Raw genomic sequence first — 17,791 nt, 5'->3', positions numbered from 1 at the left:
TCTTATCTCCAACTTTTTTCTCTGTCTGGCTTGCACACACTTTCTCTGTCTTGTCTCCACCTTCTTCCTCTGTCTTGCCTGCACCCTCTTTCTCTGTCTTGCCTACACCCTTTTTCTCTGTCTTGCCTGCAGTCTCTTTCTCTGTGTTGGTTGCACCCTCTTTTTCTGTCTTCCTTGCACCCTATTTATCTGTCGTCTCAGCACCGCATTTCTCTGTGTTGCCTTCACTTTCTTTCTCAGTTCTGCCTGCACTCCCTTTGTCTGTCTTGCCTGCACCCTCTTTCTCTGTCTTGCCTGCACCCTCTTTCTCTGTCTTGCCTATATCCTCTTTCTCTGTCTTGCCTGCAGTCTCTTTCTCTGTGTTGGTTGCACCCTCTTTCTCTGTCTTCCCTGCACCTTATTTATTTGTCGTCTCAGCACCACAATTCTCTGTGTTGCCTGCACCTTTCTCAGTTCTGCCTGCACTCCCTTTGTCTGTGTTGCCTGTACCCTCTTTATCTGTGTTGCCTACACCCTCTTTCTCTGTGTTGCCTGCACCCTCTTTCTCTGTCTTGCCTACACCCTCTTTCTCTGTCTTGCCTGCAGTCTCTTTCTCTGTGTTGGTTGCACCCTCTTTCTCTGTCTTCCCTGCACCCTATTTATCTGTTGTCTCAGCACCACATGTCTCTGTGCTGCCTGCACCTTTCTCAGTTCTGCCTGCACTCCCTTTGTCTGTGTTGACTGCACCCTCTTTATCTGTGTTGCCTACACCCTCTTTCTCTGTGTTGCCTGCACCCTCTTTCTCTGTCTTGCCTACACCCCTTTCTCTGTCTTATCTGCACCCTCTTTCTTTATGTTGTCTGCATCCCTTTTCTCTCTGTTGCCTGCAACCTCTTTCTCCGTCTTACCTACACCCTCTTTCTCCGTCTTGCTTGCACCCTCTTTCTCAATTGTGCTTGCACCCTCTTGCTCTGTCTTGCCTGTACCCTCTTTGTGTTGCGTGCATCTCTTTTTCTCTGTTGCCTGCACCCTCTTTCTCTATGTTGCCTGCACCTTCTTTCTCTGTCTTTCTTGCACCTTCTTTTTTTTTGTCTTCATTGTACCCTCTTTCTCTTTTTTTGGCCTCAGGCACACTTTCTCTTTCTTGCCTGCATCCTCTTTCCTTGTGTTGTTTGCACCTTTTTTATCAGTTTTGCCTGCACCCTCTTTCTCTCTGTGGCTTGCACCATCTTTCTCTGCGTTGCCTGCACCATCTTTCTCTGCGTTGCCTGCACCTTCTTTCTCTGCATTGCCTGCACCTTCCCTCTTTCTCTGTCTTGCCTACACTGCCTTTCTCATTACTACCTGCACCTTCTTTCTCTATTTTACCTGCACCCTCTATCCCTGTCTTGATTGCGCCCTCTCTATCCATGTTTCATGCCCCCCCCCCCTTTTTTTTTTTTTTGGTTTTGCCTTCACCCCCTTCCTCTGTGTTGCTTGCACCCTCTTTCTCTGTCTTGCCTACACCCTCTTTCTCTGTCTTGTCTGATCCCTCTCTCTCTCTGTCTTGTCTACACCCTCTTTCTCTGTCTTGCCTACACCTTTCTCTGTCATGCCTACACCCCCTTTCTCTGTCTTGCCTGCACCCTCTTTCTGTCTTGCCTACATCCTCTCTCTCATTTTTCACATCCTTTTGATCTGTCTTGCCCCCACCCTCTTTCTGTCTTGTCAGCACCCTCTTTCTCTGTCTTTCCCACACCCTCTTTCTCTATCATGCCTACGCCATTTTTCTCTGTGTTTCCCACGTCCTTTTTCTCTGTCTTACCCGCAACCTCTTTCTCTGTCTTGCTCAGACCCTCTTTCTCTGTCTTGTCTCCACCTTCTTTCTCTGTCTTGACCATACCCTCTTTCTCTATCTTGTCTCCACCCTCTTTCTCTGTCTTGCTCACATTCTCTTTCTCTGTCTTGCCCATACCCTCCTTTACTGTCTTGACCATACCCTCTTTCTCTGCCTTGTCTCCATTCTCTTTCTCTGTTTTGTCTGCGCCTTCTTTTTCTGTCTTATCTCCACCCTCTTTCACCGTCTATTCCACACCCTCTTTCTCTTTCTTTCCCACGCCTTCTTTCTCTGTCATGCCCACACCTTCTTGTCTCCATCCTCTCTTTATCTTTCCCGCACTTTCTTTCTGTCTTGTCTGCACCCTCTTTGCCTGTCGTGTCTCCACCTTCTTTGTCTGTCTTGTCTCCACCCTCTTTCTCTGTCTTGCCCGAAATCTCTTTCTGTCTTGCCCGCACCCTCTTTCTCTGTCTTGCCCCCATCCTCTCTCTATCTTGCCTGCACTCTCTTTCTCTGTCTTGCCTGCACCCTCTTTCTCTGTCTTGTCTCCATCCTTTCTCTATCTTTCCCGCACTCTCTTTCTGTCTTGTCTCCACCCTCTTTCTCTGTCGTGTCTCCACCCTCTTTGTCTTATCTCCTGCCTCTCTATCTTGCCTGCACTCTCTATTTCTGTCTTTTCTTCACCCTCTTTCTCTCAGTCTTGTTTCCACCTTTTTTGTCTATCTTGTCCCCACCCTTTTTTATTTCATGCCTGCATCCTTGTTTCCATCCCTCTCTCTGTCTTGCCCGCATCCTCCTTCTCTATCTGGTCTCCACCTTCATTATCTGTCTTGCCCACACCTCTCTGTCTTGTCTCCACCCTCTCTGTCTTGCCCACACTTTCTTTGTCTTATCTCCAACTTTTTTCTCTGTCTGGCTTGCACACACTTTCTCTGTCTTGTCTCCACCTTCTTCCTCTGTCTTGCCTGCACCCTCTTTCTCTGTCTTGCCTACACCCTTTTTCTCTGTCTTGCCTGCAGTCTCTTTCTCTGTGTTGGTTGCACCCTCTTTCTCTGTCTTCCTTGCACCCTATTTATCTGTCGTCTCAGCACCGCATTTCTCTGTGTTGCCTTCACTTTCTTTCTCAGTTCTGCCTGCACTCCCTTTGTCTGTCTTGCCTGCACCCTCTTTCTCTGTCTTGCCTGCACCCTCTTTCTCTGTCTTGCCTATACCCTCTTTCTCTGTCTTGCCTGCAGTCTCTTTCTCTGTGTTGGTTGCACCCTCTTTCTCTGTCTTCCCTGCACCTTATTTATTTGTCGTCTCAGCACCACAATTCTCTGTGTTGCCTGCACCTTTCTCAGTTCTGCCTGCACTCCCTTTGTCTGTGTTGCCTGTACCCTCTTTATCTGTGTTGCCTACACCCTCTTTCTCTGTGTTGCCTGCACCCTCTTTCTCTGTCTTGCCTACACCCTCTTTCTCTGTCTTGCCTGCAGTCTCTTTCTCTGTGTTGGTTGCACCCTCTTTCTCTGTCTTCCCTGCACCCTATTTATCTGTCGTCTCAGCACCACATGTCTCTGTGCTGCCTGCACCTTTCTCAGTTCTGCCTGCACTCCCTTTGTCTGTGTTGACTGCACCCTCTTTATCTGTGTTGCCTACACCCTCTTTCTCTGTGTTGCCTGCACCCTCTTTCTCTGTCTTGCCTACACCCCTTTCTCTGTCTTATCTGCACCCTCTTTCTTTATGTTGTCTGCATCCCTTTTCTCTCTGTTGCCTGCAACCTCTTTCTCCGTCTTACCTACACCCTCTTTCTCCGTCTTGCTTGCACCCTCTTTCTCAATTGTGCTTGCACCCTCTTGCTCTGTCTTGCCTGTACCCTCTTTGTGTTGCGTGCATCTCTTTTTCTCTGTTGCCTGCACCCTCTTTCTCTATGTTGCCTGCACCTTCTTTCTCTGTCTTTCTTGCACCTTCTTTTTTTTTGTCTTCATTGTACCCTCTTTCTCTTTTTTTGGCCTCAGGCACACTTTCTCTTTCTTGCCTGCATCCTCTTTCCTTGTGTTGTTTGCACCTTTTTTATCAGTTTTGCCTGCACCCTCTTTCTCTCTGTGGCTTGCACCATCTTTCTCTGCGTTGCCTGCACCATCTTTCTCTGCGTTGCCTGCACCTTCTTTCTCTGCATTGCCTGCACCTTCCCTCTTTCTCTGTCTTGCCTACACTGCCTTTCTCATTACTACCTGCACCTTCTTTCTCTATTTTACCTGCACCCTCTATCCCTGTCTTGATTGCGCCCTCTCTATCCATGTTTCATGCCCCCCCCTTTTTTTTTTTTTTGGTTTTGCCTTCACCCCCTTCCTCTGTGTTGCTTGCACCCTCTTTCTCTGTCTTGCCTACACCCTCTTTCTCTGTCTTGTCTGATCCCTCTCTCTCTCTGTCTTGTCTACACCCTCTTTCTCTGTCTTGCCTACACCTTTCTCTGTCATGCCTACACCCCCTTTCTCTGTCTTGCCTGCACCCTCTTTCTGTCTTGCCTACATCCTCTCTCTCATTTTTCACATCCTTTTGATCTGTCTTGCCCCCACCCTCTTTCTGTCTTGTCAGCACCCTCTTTCTCTGTCTTTCCCACACCCTCTTTCTCTATCATGCCTACGCCATTTTTCTCTGTGTTTCCCACGTCCTTTTTCTCTGTCTTACCCGCAACCTCTTTCTCTGTCTTGCTCAGACCCTCTTTCTCTGTCTTGTCTCCACCTTCTTTCTCTGTCTTGACCATACCCTCTTTCTCTATCTTGTCTCCACCCTCTTTCTCTGTCTTGCTCACATTCTCTTTCTCTGTCTTGCCCATACCCTCCTTTACTGTCTTGACCATACCCTCTTTCTCTGCCTTGTCTCCATTCTCTTTCTCTGTTTTGTCTGCGCCTTCTTTTTCTGTCTTATCTCCACCCTCTTTCACCGTCTATTCCACACCCTCTTTCTCTTTCTTTCCCACGCCTTCTTTCTCTGTCATGCCCACACCTTCTTGTCTCCATCCTCTCTTTATCTTTCCCGCACTTTCTTTCTGTCTTGTCTGCACCCTCTTTGCCTGTCGTGTCTCCACCTTCTTTGTCTGTCTTGTCTCCACCCTCTTTCTCTGTCTTGCCCGAAATCTCTTTCTGTCTTGCCCGCACCCTCTTTCTCTGTCTTGCCCCCATCCTCTCTCTATCTTGCCTGCACTCTCTTTCTCTGTCTTGCCTGCACCCTCTTTCTCTGTCTTGTCTCCATCCTTTCTCTATCTTTCCCGCACTCTCTTTCCGTCTTGTCTCCACCCTCTTTCTCTGTCGTGTCTCCACCCTCTTTGTCTTATCTCCTGCCTCTCTATCTTGCCTGCACTCTCTATTTCTGTCTTTTCTTCACCCTCTTTCTCTCAGTCTTGTTTCCACCTTTTTTGTCTATCTTGTCCCCACCCTTTTTTATTTCATGCCTGCATCCTCTTTCTCTGCCTTGTTTCCATCCCTCTCTCTGTCTTGCCCGCATCCTCCTTCTCTATCTGGTCTCCACCTTCATTATCTGTCTTGCCCACACCTCTCTGTCTTGTCTCCACCCTCTCTGTCTTGCCCACACTTTCTTTGTCTTATCTCCAACTTTTTTCTCTGTCTGGCTTGCACACACTTTCTCTGTCTTGTCTCCACCTTCTTCCTCTGTCTTGCCTGCACCCTCTTTCTCTGTCTTGCCTACACCCTTTTTCTCTGTCTTGCCTGCAGTCTCTTTCTCTGTGTTGGTTGCACCCTCTTTCTCTGTCTTCCTTGCACCCTATTTATCTGTCGTCTCAGCACCGCATTTCTCTGTGTTGCCTTCACTTTCTTTCTCAGTTCTGCCTGCACTCCCTTTGTCTGTCTTGCCTGCACCCTCTTTCTCTGTCTTGCCTGCACCCTCTTTCTCTGTCTTGCCTATACCCTCTTTCTCTGTCTTGCCTGCAGTCTCTTTCTCTGTGTTGGTTGCACCCTCTTTCTCTGTCTTCCCTGCACCTTATTTATTTGTCGTCTCAGCACCACAATTCTCTGTGTTGCCTGCACCTTTCTCAGTTCTGCCTGCACTCCCTTTGTCTGTGTTGCCTGTACCCTCTTTATCTGTGTTGCCTACACCCTCTTTCTCTGTGTTGCCTGCACCCTCTTTCTCTGTCTTGCCTACACCCTCTTTCTCTGTCTTGCCTGCAGTCTCTTTCTCTGTGTTGGTTGCACCCTCTTTCTCTGTCTTCCCTGCACCCTATTTATCTGTCGTCTCAGCACCACATGTCTCTGTGCTGCCTGCACCTTTCTCAGTTCTGCCTGCACTCCCTTTGTCTGTGTTGACTGCACCCTCTTTATCTGTGTTGCCTACACCCTCTTTCTCTGTGTTGCCTGCACCCTCTTTCTCTGTCTTGCCTACACCCCTTTCTCTGTCTTATCTGCACCCTCTTTCTTTATGTTGTCTGCATCCCTTTTCTCTCTGTTGCCTGCAACCTCTTTCTCCGTCTTACCTACACCCTCTTTCTCCGTCTTGCTTGCACCCTCTTTCTCAATTGTGCTTGCACCCTCTTGCTCTGTCTTGCCTGTACCCTCTTTGTGTTGCGTGCATCTCTTTTTCTCTGTTGCCTGCACCCTCTTTCTCTATGTTGCCTGCACCTTCTTTCTCTGTCTTTCTTGCACCTTCTTTTTTTTTGTCTTCATTGTACCCTCTTTCTCTTTTTTTGGCCTCAGGCACACTTTCTCTTTCTTGCCTGCATCCTCTTTCCTTGTGTTGTTTGCACCTTTTTTATCAGTTTTGCCTGCACCCTCTTTCTCTCTGTGGCTTGCACCATCTTTCTCTGCGTTGCCTGCACCATCTTTCTCTGCGTTGCCTGCACCTTCTTTCTCTGCATTGCCTGCACCTTCCCTCTTTCTCTGTCTTGCCTACACTGCCTTTCTCATTACTACCTGCACCTTCTTTCTCTATTTTACCTGCACCCTCTATCCCTGTCTTGATTGCGCCCTCTCTATCCATGTTTCATGCCCCCCCCCCCTTTTTTTTTTTTTTGGTTTTGCCTTCACCCCCTTCCTCTGTGTTGCTTGCACCCTCTTTCTCTGTCTTGCCTACACCCTCTTTCTCTGTCTTGTCTGATCCCTCTCTCTCTCTGTCTTGTCTACACCCTCTTTCTCTGTCTTGCCTACACCTTTCTCTGTCATGCCTACACCCCCTTTCTCTGTCTTGCCTGCACCCTCTTTCTGTCTTGCCTACATCCTCTCTCTCATTTTTCACATCCTTTTGATCTGTCTTGCCCCCACCCTCTTTCTGTCTTGTCAGCACCCTCTTTCTCTGTCTTTCCCACACCCTCTTTCTCTATCATGCCTACGCCATTTTTCTCTGTGTTTCCCACGTCCTTTTTCTCTGTCTTACCCGCAACCTCTTTCTCTGTCTTGCTCAGACCCTCTTTCTCTGTCTTGTCTCCACCTTCTTTCTCTGTCTTGACCATACCCTCTTTCTCTATCTTGTCTCCACCCTCTTTCTCTGTCTTGCTCACATTCTCTTTCTCTGTCTTGCCCATACCCTCCTTTACTGTCTTGACCATACCCTCTTTCTCTGCCTTGTCTCCATTCTCTTTCTCTGTTTTGTCTGCGCCTTCTTTTTCTGTCTTATCTCCACCCTCTTTCACCGTCTATTCCACACCCTCTTTCTCTTTCTTTCCCACGCCTTCTTTCTCTGTCATGCCCACACCTTCTTGTCTCCATCCTCTCTTTATCTTTCCCGCACTTTCTTTCTGTCTTGTCTGCACCCTCTTTGCCTGTCGTGTCTCCACCTTCTTTGTCTGTCTTGTCTCCACCCTCTTTCTCTGTCTTGCCCGAAATCTCTTTCTGTCTTGCCCGCACCCTCTTTCTCTGTCTTGCCCCCATCCTCTCTCTATCTTGCCTGCACTCTCTTTCTCTGTCTTGCCTGCACCCTCTTTCTCTGTCTTGTCTCCATCCTTTCTCTATCTTTCCCGCACTCTCTTTCCGTCTTGTCTCCACCCTCTTTCTCTGTCGTGTCTCCACCCTCTTTGTCTTATCTCCTGCCTCTCTATCTTGCCTGCACTCTCTATTTCTGTCTTTTCTTCACCCTCTTTCTCTCAGTCTTGTTTCCACCTTTTTTGTCTATCTTGTCCCCACCCTTTTTTATTTCATGCCTGCATCCTCTTTCTCTGCCTTGTTTCCATCCCTCTCTCTGTCTTGCCCGCATCCTCCTTCTCTATCTGGTCTCCACCTTCATTATCTGTCTTGCCCACACCTCTCTGTCTTGTCTCCACCCTCTCTGTCTTGCCCACACTTTCTTTGTCTTATCTCCAACTTTTTTCTCTGTCTGGCTTGCACACACTTTCTCTGTCTTGTCTCCACCTTCTTCCTCTGTCTTGCCTGCACCCTCTTTCTCTGTCTTGCCTACACCCTTTTTCTCTGTCTTGCCTGCAGTCTCTTTCTCTGTGTTGGTTGCACCCTCTTTCTCTGTCTTCCTTGCACCCTATTTATCTGTCGTCTCAGCACCGCATTTCTCTGTGTTGCCTTCACTTTCTTTCTCAGTTCTGCCTGCACTCCCTTTGTCTGTCTTGCCTGCACCCTCTTTCTCTGTCTTGCCTGCACCCTCTTTCTCTGTCTTGCCTATACCCTCTTTCTCTGTCTTGCCTGCAGTCTCTTTCTCTGTGTTGGTTGCACCCTCTTTCTCTGTCTTCCCTGCACCTTATTTATTTGTCGTCTCAGCACCACAATTCTCTGTGTTGCCTGCACCTTTCTCAGTTCTGCCTGCACTCCCTTTGTCTGTGTTGCCTGTACCCTCTTTATCTGTGTTGCCTACACCCTCTTTCTCTGTGTTGCCTGCACCCTCTTTCTCTGTCTTGCCTACACCCTCTTTCTCTGTCTTGCCTGCAGTCTCTTTCTCTGTGTTGGTTGCACCCTCTTTCTCTGTCTTCCCTGCACCCTATTTATCTGTCGTCTCAGCACCACATGTCTCTGTGCTGCCTGCACCTTTCTCAGTTCTGCCTGCACTCCCTTTGTCTGTGTTGACTGCACCCTCTTTATCTGTGTTGCCTACACCCTCTTTCTCTGTGTTGCCTGCACCCTCTTTCTCTGTCTTGCCTACACCCCTTTCTCTGTCTTATCTGCACCCTCTTTCTTTATGTTGTCTGCATCCCTTTTCTCTCTGTTGCCTGCAACCTCTTTCTCCGTCTTACCTACACCCTCTTTCTCCGTCTTGCTTGCACCCTCTTTCTCAATTGTGCTTGCACCCTCTTGCTCTGTCTTGCCTGTACCCTCTTTGTGTTGCGTGCATCTCTTTTTCTCTGTTGCCTGCACCCTCTTTCTCTATGTTGCCTGCACCTTCTTTCTCTGTCTTTCTTGCACCTTCTTTTTTTTTGTCTTCATTGTACCCTCTTTCTCTTTTTTTGGCCTCAGGCACACTTTCTCTTTCTTGCCTGCATCCTCTTTCCTTGTGTTGTTTGCACCTTTTTTATCAGTTTTGCCTGCACCCTCTTTCTCTCTGTGGCTTGCACCATCTTTCTCTGCGTTGCCTGCACCATCTTTCTCTGCGTTGCCTGCACCTTCTTTCTCTGCATTGCCTGCACCTTCCCTCTTTCTCTGTCTTGCCTACACTGCCTTTCTCATTACTACCTGCACCTTCTTTCTCTATTTTACCTGCACCCTCTATCCCTGTCTTGATTGCGCCCTCTCTATCCATGTTTCATGCCCCCCCCCCTTTTTTTTTTTTTTGGTTTTGCCTTCACCCCCTTCCTCTGTGTTGCTTGCACCCTCTTTCTCTGTCTTGCCTACACCCTCTTTCTCTGTCTTGTCTGATCCCTCTCTCTCTCTGTCTTGTCTACACCCTCTTTCTCTGTCTTGCCTACACCTTTCTCTGTCATGCCTACACCCCCTTTCTCTGTCTTGCCTGCACCCTCTTTCTGTCTTGCCTACATCCTCTCTCTCATTTTTCACATCCTTTTGATCTGTCTTGCCCCCACCCTCTTTCTGTCTTGTCAGCACCCTCTTTCTCTGTCTTTCCCACACCCTCTTTCTCTATCATGCCTACGCCATTTTTCTCTGTGTTTCCCACGTCCTTTTTCTCTGTCTTACCCGCAACCTCTTTCTCTGTCTTGCTCAGACCCTCTTTCTCTGTCTTGTCTCCACCTTCTTTCTCTGTCTTGACCATACCCTCTTTCTCTATCTTGTCTCCACCCTCTTTCTCTGTCTTGCTCACATTCTCTTTCTCTGTCTTGCCCATACCCTCCTTTACTGTCTTGACCATACCCTCTTTCTCTGCCTTGTCTCCATTCTCTTTCTCTGTTTTGTCTGCGCCTTCTTTTTCTGTCTTATCTCCACCCTCTTTCACCGTCTATTCCACACCCTCTTTCTCTTTCTTTCCCACGCCTTCTTTCTCTGTCATGCCCACACCTTCTTGTCTCCATCCTCTCTTTATCTTTCCCGCACTTTCTTTCTGTCTTGTCTGCACCCTCTTTGCCTGTCGTGTCTCCACCTTCTTTGTCTGTCTTGTCTCCACCCTCTTTCTCTGTCTTGCCCGAAATCTCTTTCTGTCTTGCCCGCACCCTCTTTCTCTGTCTTTCCCCCATCCTCTCTCTATCTTGCCTGCACTCTCTTTCTCTGTCTTGCCTGCACCCTCTTTCTCTGTCTTGTCTCCATCCTTTCTCTATCTTTCCCGCACTCTCTTTCTGTCTTGTCTCCACCCTCTTTCTCTGTCGTGTCTCCACCCTCTTTGTCTTATCTCCTGCCTCTCTATCTTGCCTGCACTCTCTATTTCTGTCTTTTCTTCACCCTCTTTCTCTCAGTCTTGTTTCCACCTTTTTTGTCTATCTTGTCCCCACCCTTTTTTATTTCATGCCTGCATCCTCTTTATATGTCTTGTCTCCATCCACCTTTTCTGTCTTGTCCGCACCTTTTTTGTCTGTCTTGTCTCCACCCTCTTTCTCTCTCTTGCCCAAACTCTCTTTCTGTCTTGCCCACATCCTCTTTCTCTGTCTTTCCTACACCCTCTTGCTCTGTCTTGTCTCCACCCTTTTTCTTCGTCTAGCCCACGCTCTCTTTGTCTTATCTCCACCTTTTTTACTCTTTCTTGCCCGCACCCTCTTTCTCTGCCATGTTTCCATCCTCTTCCTCTGTTTTGGCCGCACCTTCTTTCTCTGTTTTGTCTCCACCTTCTTTCACTGTCTTTCCCCCACCCTCTTTCTCTGTCTTGTCTTCACCCTCTTTCTCTGTCTTGCCTTCACCCTCTTTCTCTGTCTTGCCCACATTCACTTTGTCTAATCACCACCCTTTTTCTCTGTCTTGCCTGCATCCTCTTTCTCTGCCACGTTTCCATCCTCTCTCTCTGTCTGACCCGCATCCTCTTACTCTGTCTTGTCTCCGCCCTCTTTCTCTGTCTTGCCCACACCTTCTTTCTGTCTTGTCTCCACCCTCTTTCTTGGTCTTGCCCACACCCCTTTTCTCTGTCTAGTTTCCATCCTCTCTCTGTCTTGCCCACCCCCTCTTTGTCTTGTCTCCACCCGCTTTCTCTGTCTTGCCCGCATCCTCTTCATCTGCCTTGTCTCCACCCGCTTTCTCTGTCTTGCCTTCACCCACTTTTTCTGTCTTACCTACATCCTATTTCTCTGTGTTTCCCCACCCTCTTGCTCTGTCTTGTCTCCACCCTCTTTCTCTTTCTTGCCCACACTATTTATGTCTTATCTCCACTCTTTTTCACTGTCTTGCCCACACACACTTTCTCTGTCGTATCTCCACCCTCGTTCTCTGTCTTGCCAGCACCCTTTTTATCTGAATTACCAACCCCTTCTCTCTCTCTCTTATGTCCATCCTCTTTCACTGTCTTTCCCACATCCTCTTCGCTGTCTTGCCCGCATCCTCTTTCTCTGCCTTGTTTCCATCCCTCTCTCTGTCTTGCCCGCATCCTCCTTCTCTATCTGGTCTCCACCTTCATTATCTGTCTTGCCCACACCTCTCTGTCTTGTCTCCACCCTCTCTGTCTTGCCCACACTTTCTTTGTCTTATCTCCAACTTTTTTCTCTGTCTGGCTTGCACACACTTTCTCTGTCTTGTCTCCACCTTCTTCCTCTGTCTTGCCTGCACTCTCTTTCTCTGTCTTGTCTCTACCTTCTTTCTATGTCTTTCCCACACCCTCTTTATCTGACTTGCCCACACCCTCTTTCTCTGTTTTGTCTCCACTCTTTCTCTGTCTTGCCCGCACTTTCTTTCTCTGACGTGTCTCCACCCCATTCTCTTTCTTGCCCGCACCCTCTTTCTCTGTCTTGTCTTCGACCTCTCTCTATCTTGCCAGCAGTCTCTTTCTCTGTCGTGTCTCCGTTCTCATTCTCTGTCTTGCCCAAACCCTCTTTCTCTGTCATGTGTCCACCCTCTTTCTTGCCCGCACCCTCTTTCATTGTCTTTTCTCCATCTTCTCTCTATAAATACCTAAGATGCATCCGAGACCATCCAAGACTGGAAGATTCAAAATACATCGGAAAATGCATTAGCAACTCTTTGGTGGATGTACGAGGTGCCTCACACTGACAAACCTGGGGGAACACAAACATAGAATAAGGCAATAAGGTAAGGCAATCTCTCCCTCACCCTCTTTCTCTGTCTTGTCTCCAAGCTTTCTCTATCTTAACAGCACACACACTGTCTGTATTGTCTCCACCCTCTTTCTCTATCTTGCCCGCACTCTCTTGCTTTGTCTATCTCCACCCTCTTTCTCTGTCTTGCCCGCACACTCTTTCTCTGTTTTGTCTCCACACTTTTTCTGTCTTTCCCAGACCCTCTTTCTCTGTCGTGTCCCCACCCCCTTTCTCTTTCTTGCCCGCACCCTTTTTCTGTCTTGTCTCCATCCTCTCTCTATCTTGCCCGCACTTTCTTTCTTTGTGTTGTCTCCACCCTTTTTCTCTGCCTTGCCGGCACCCTCTCTCTCTGTCTTGTCGCCACCTTTTTTCTCTGTCTTGTGCCCTTTCTCTCTCTATATTGCCCGCACTCTCTTTCTCTGTCGTGTCTCCGCCCTTTTTTTCTTTCTTGGCCGCACTCTCTTTCTGTCTTGTCTCCACCATCTTTCTCTGTCTTTCCTATCCCCTCTTTCTCTGTTGTGTCTCCATCCTCTTTCTCTTTCTTGCCCACACCTTCTTTCTCTATCTTGTCTCCATCCTCTCTCCATCTTGCCTGCACTGTCTTTCTCTGTCTTGTCTCCACCCTCTTTCTCTGTCTTTCCCACACCCTCTTTCTCTGTCTTGTCCCCCCCCCCTTTTTTCTTTCTTGTCTCAATCATCTTGCCCACACACTCTTTCTGTATTTTCTCCACCCTCTTTCTCTGTCGTGTCTCCACCCTCTTTCTCTTTCTTGCCTGCACCTTCTTTTTCTGTCTTGTCTACATCCTCTCTCTATCTTGCCTGCACTCTCTTTTTTTCTTGTCTCCACCCTCTTTCTCTTTCTTGCCCACACCCTTTTTCTCTGTCTTCTCCCCATCCTCTCTCTATCTTGCCTGCACTCTCTTTTTCTGTCTTGTCTCCACCCTCTTTCTCTTTCTTGCCCGCACCCTCTTTCTCTGTCTTGTCCCCATCCTCTCTCTATCTTGCCTCCATTCTCTGTCTTATCTCCACCCTCTTTTTCTGTCGTGTCTCCGCCCTCTTTCTCTGTCTTGTCTCCTTCTTCTCTATCTTACCCGCACTCTCTTTTTCTGTCTTTTCTCCACCCTCTTTCTCTTTCTTGCCCATGCCCTCTTTCTCTTTCTTGCCCACGCCCTCTTTCTCTTTCTTGCCAGCGCCCTCTTTCTCTTTCTTGTCCGCACTCTTTCTCTTTTTTTGCCTGCACCCTCTTTTTCTTTTTTGTCCCCATCCTCTCTCTATCTTGCCTGCACTCTCATTCTCTGTCTTGCCTGCACTCTCTTTCTCTGTCTTGCCTGCACCCTCTTTCTTTGTCTTGTTTCCATCCTCTCTATCTTTACCGCACTCTCTTTCTGTCTTGTCTCCACCCTCTTTCTCTGTCTTGTCTTCACCCTCTTTCTATGTCTTGTCTCCATTTTCTCTCTATCTTGCCCACACTCTCTATCGGTCTTTACTCCACCCTCTTTCTCTGTCGTGTCTCCACCTTGTATCTTTCTCTACCCTCTTTCTTTCTTGTCTTCACCCTCTCTCTCTGTCGTGTCTCCATCCTCTCTCCATCTTTCCTACACTCTCTTTCTGTCTTGTGTCCACCCTCTCTCTCTCTCTCTCTCTCTCTCTCTCTCTCTCTCTCTCTCTCTCTCTCTCTCTCTCTCTCTCTCTCTCTCTCTCTCTCTCTCTCACCCTCTTTCTCTGTCTTGTCTCCATCCTCTCCCTATCTTTCTTGCACTCTCTTTCTGTCTTGTCTGCACCGTCTTTCTCTGTCTTGTTTCCATCTTCTCCCTATTTTTCTCGCACTCTCTTTCTGTCTTGTCTCCTCCCTCTTTCTCTGTCTTGTCTCCACCCTCTATATCTGTCTTGTCTCCATCCTCTCTCTATCTTTCCCGCACTCACTTTCTATCTTGTCTCCACCCTCTTTCTCTGTCATGTCTCCACCCTTTTTCTCTGTCTTGTCTCCATCCTCTCTTTATCTTTCCCGCACTTTCTTTCTGTCTTGTCTGCACCCTCTTTCTCTGTCGTGTCTCCACCCTCTTTCTCTGTCTTGTCTCCATCCTCTCTATCGCGCCCGCACTCTCTTTCTCTGTCCTATCTCCATCCTCTTTCTCTGTCTTGTCTCCACCCTCTTTCTCTGTCGTGTCTCCACCCTTTTTCTCTATCTTGCCCGCACTCTCTTTCTCTCTCTTGTCTCCACCCTCCTTCTCTGTCTTGTCTTCACCCTCCTTCTCTGTCTTGCCTGCATCCTCTTTCTCTGTCTTTTCTCCATCCTCTCTCTATCTTGCTAGCACTCTCTCTCTCTCTCTCTGTCTTGTCGCCACCCTCTTTCCCTGTCTTGCCCACACCCTCTCTCTCTCTGTCTTGTTTCCACTCTCTTTCTCTGTCTTGTCCCCTTCCTTTCTCCATCTTGCCAGCACTCTCTTTCTCTGTGTTGTCTCCACCTTCTTTCTCTGTTTTGTCTCCACCCTATTTCTCTGTCTTGTCTCCCCCCTCCTTCTCTGTCTTGGCTCCACCCTCTTTCTCTGTCTTTCCCTAACTCTCTTTCTCTGTCTTGCCTGCACCCTCTTTCTCTGTCTTATCTCCACCCCTTTTCTCTGTCTTGCGTGCACCCTCTCTCTCTCTTTGTCCTGTCTCCACCCTCTTACTGTGTCCTGTCTCCACTCTTTTTTCTCTTTCTTGCCTGCACCTCCTTTCTCTGTCTTGTCTCCATCCTCTCTTTATGTTGCCCACACCCTCTTTCTCTCTCGTTTCTCCATCCTCTCTCTATCTTGTCCATACCTCTTTCTCTGTCTTTTCTCCATCCTCTCTTTATCTTGCCCGTAATCGCTTTCTCTGTCTTGTTTCCACCCTCTTTCTCTGTCTTTTCTCATCCTTTCTTTATCTTGCCCGTAATCTCTTTGTCTTGTTTCCACCCTCTTTCTCCTGTCTTTTCTCCATCCTCCCTCTATCTTGTCCGCACCCTCTTTCTCTGTCATTTCTCCATCCTCTTTATCTTGCCTGCACTCTCGTTCTCTATCTCTGTCTCCACCCTCTTTCTCTGTCTTTCCTTTACTCTCTTTCTCTGTCTAGCCTGCACCCTCTTTTTCTGTCTTGTCTCCACCCTTTTTCTCTGTCTTGCGTGCACCCTCTCTCTCTCTCTCTCTCTGTCCTGTCTCCACCCTCTTACTGTGTCCTGTCTCCACTCTTTTTTTTCTCTTTCTTGCCCGCACCTCCTTTCTCTGACTTGTCTCCATCCTCTCTTTATGTTGCCCACACCCTCTTTCTCTGTCGTTTCTCCATCCTCTCTCTATCTTGTCCGCACCTTCTTTTTCTGTCTTTTCTCCATCCTCTCTTTATCTTGCCCGTAATCTCTTTCTCTTTCTTGTTTCCACCCTCTTTCTCTATCTTTTCTCCATCCTCTATCTTGCCCGTAATCTCTTTGTCTTCTTTCCACCCTCTTTCTCTTGTCTTTTCTCCATCCTCTATCTTGTCCGCACCCTCTTTCTGTCATTTTTCCATCCTCTCTTTATCTTGCCCACACTCTCGTTCTCTATCTCTGTCTCCACCCTCTTCTCTGTCTTTCCCACACCCCCTTTCTCTATGTTGCCTGCACCCTCTTTCACTGTCTTCTCTCTACCGTCTTTCACTGTCTTGTCTCCACTCTCTTTCTCTGTCTTGTAACAACTCTATTTCTCTTTCTTGGCCGCACCTTTCTGTGTCTTGTCTCCATCCTCTCTTTATGTTGCCCACACCCTCTTTCTCTGTTGTGTCTCCATCCTCTATTTATCTTGCTTGCACTCTCTTTCTCTGTCTTGTTTCCACCCTCTTTCTCTGTCTTTTCTCCATCCTTTCTTTTATCTTGCCCGTAATCTCTTTGTCTTGTTATCACCCTCTTTCTCTTGTCTTTTCTCCATCCTCTCTCTATCTTGTCCGCACCCTCTTTCTCTGTCATTTCTCTACCATCTTTCTCTGTCTTGACTCCACCCTCTTTCTCTGTCTTGTCTCCACTCTATTTCTCTTTCTTGGCCGTACCTTTCTCTGTCTTGTCTCCATCCCCTCTTTATGTTGCCCACACCCTCTTTCTCTGTTGTGTCTCCAACCTCTCCTTATCTTGCTCGCACTCTCTTTCTGTCTGGTTTCCACCCTCTTTCTCTGTCTTTTCTCCATCCTCTCTTTATCTTGCTCGCACTCGCTTTCTCTGTCTTATCTCCACAATCTTTCTCTCTCTTGTCTCCACTCTTCCTCTGTCTTGTCTCCACTCTCTTTCTCTGTCTTGTCTCCACTCCCTTTCTCTGTCTGTCTCCACTCTATTTCTCTTTCTTGGCCGCACCTTCTTTCTCTGTCTCGTCTCCATTCTCTCTTTATGTTGCCCACACCCTCTTTCTCTGTTGTGTCTCCATCCTCTCTTTATCTTGCTCGCACTCTCTTTCTCGGTCTTGTTTCCACCCTCTTTCTCTGTCTTTTCTCCATCCTCTCTCTATCCTGCTCGCACTCTCTTTCTCTGTCTTACCTCCACTCTCTTTCTCTGTCTTGTCTCCACTCTATTTCTCTTTCTTGGGCGCACCTTCTTTCTCTGTCTCGTCTCCATCCTCTCTTTATGTTGCCCACACCCTCTTTCTCTGTCATATCTCCATCCTCTCTATCTTGTCCACACCCTCTTACTCTGTCTTTTCTCCATCCTCTCTTTATCTTGAGTTCTCTGTCTTGTCTCTACCCTCTTTCTCTTGCCTGTCCACCTCTTCTTTCTGTGTGTTGCCCTCGCCCTTTTTCCGTCTTGCCCACACCTTCTTTCCCTGATTGCCCATGCTATATTTCTCTCTCTTGCCCTCACCCTCTCTCTGTTACCCACACACTATCTTGGTTTTGCTTTAAGAAAATAAATTGTCAGTGAAGTGATTTTTTTATCTTGATATTTTGCTGTTCCCTACTAGTCTCTCTCTCTCTCTCTCTCTCTCTCTCTCTCTCTCTCTCTCTCTCTCTCTCTCTCTCTCTCTCTCTCTCTCTCTCTCGTCTTTTTCTAATGCGGTTGTAGTTGGGCTAGTAATTTAAAAAAGATGCAAGTACCTTAAATATGCTTGATTCAGTTGTAATTCCATTTTTACCGAATCTAATTTTTTTTTTTTTTTTTTCAAGATTTCAAGTGTACGGTTTTAATATTGTATTTCTTTCCCAGGATAATGGTGAATGCTTCACACTCACGTGACCTTGATATTCCTTGAAGGTCAAGAATACACGTATGAGGAGCACCTAATGGTAGAATTTAATCTTCCTGTTGGAGGTCGGACATCGCCATGTAACCGAGGACGATCGTAAAATAATTCACAGCAAGTGTTTGTAGTGGATTGTGCCATGAAAGTGAACCCTACTGAGGAATTCAAAACGGCTTCAAGTCCAACACGAAATTCCAGGAATATAGGAATATAATATATATCTGCATATTTTTTTTA

The 17,791-nt window shown here is 47.6% G+C and overlaps 1 long non-coding RNA gene across 1 annotated transcript in view; it reads left to right on the top strand.

Annotated features, from left to right (window-relative positions):
• The window catches only part of LOC137650014 (uncharacterized), a 467,050-nt gene extending 449,259 nt beyond the window's left edge, over window positions 1-17,791 (top strand). Inside the window, exon 4 of the long non-coding RNA XR_011045901.1 lies at window positions 17,518-17,791. This is a non-coding gene — a long non-coding RNA (uncharacterized lncRNA). The remainder of the gene's footprint in view (window positions 1-17,517) is intronic.

Source organism: Palaemon carinicauda, chromosome 11, assembly GCF_036898095.1.
Source record: "Palaemon carinicauda isolate YSFRI2023 chromosome 11, ASM3689809v2, whole genome shotgun sequence".
In the NCBI taxonomy this organism is placed as follows: domain Eukaryota; kingdom Metazoa; phylum Arthropoda; class Malacostraca; order Decapoda; family Palaemonidae; genus Palaemon; species Palaemon carinicauda.
The sequence above is the reverse complement of the archived record's forward strand: the minus strand, read 5'-3'. Positions and strand labels throughout refer to the sequence as shown.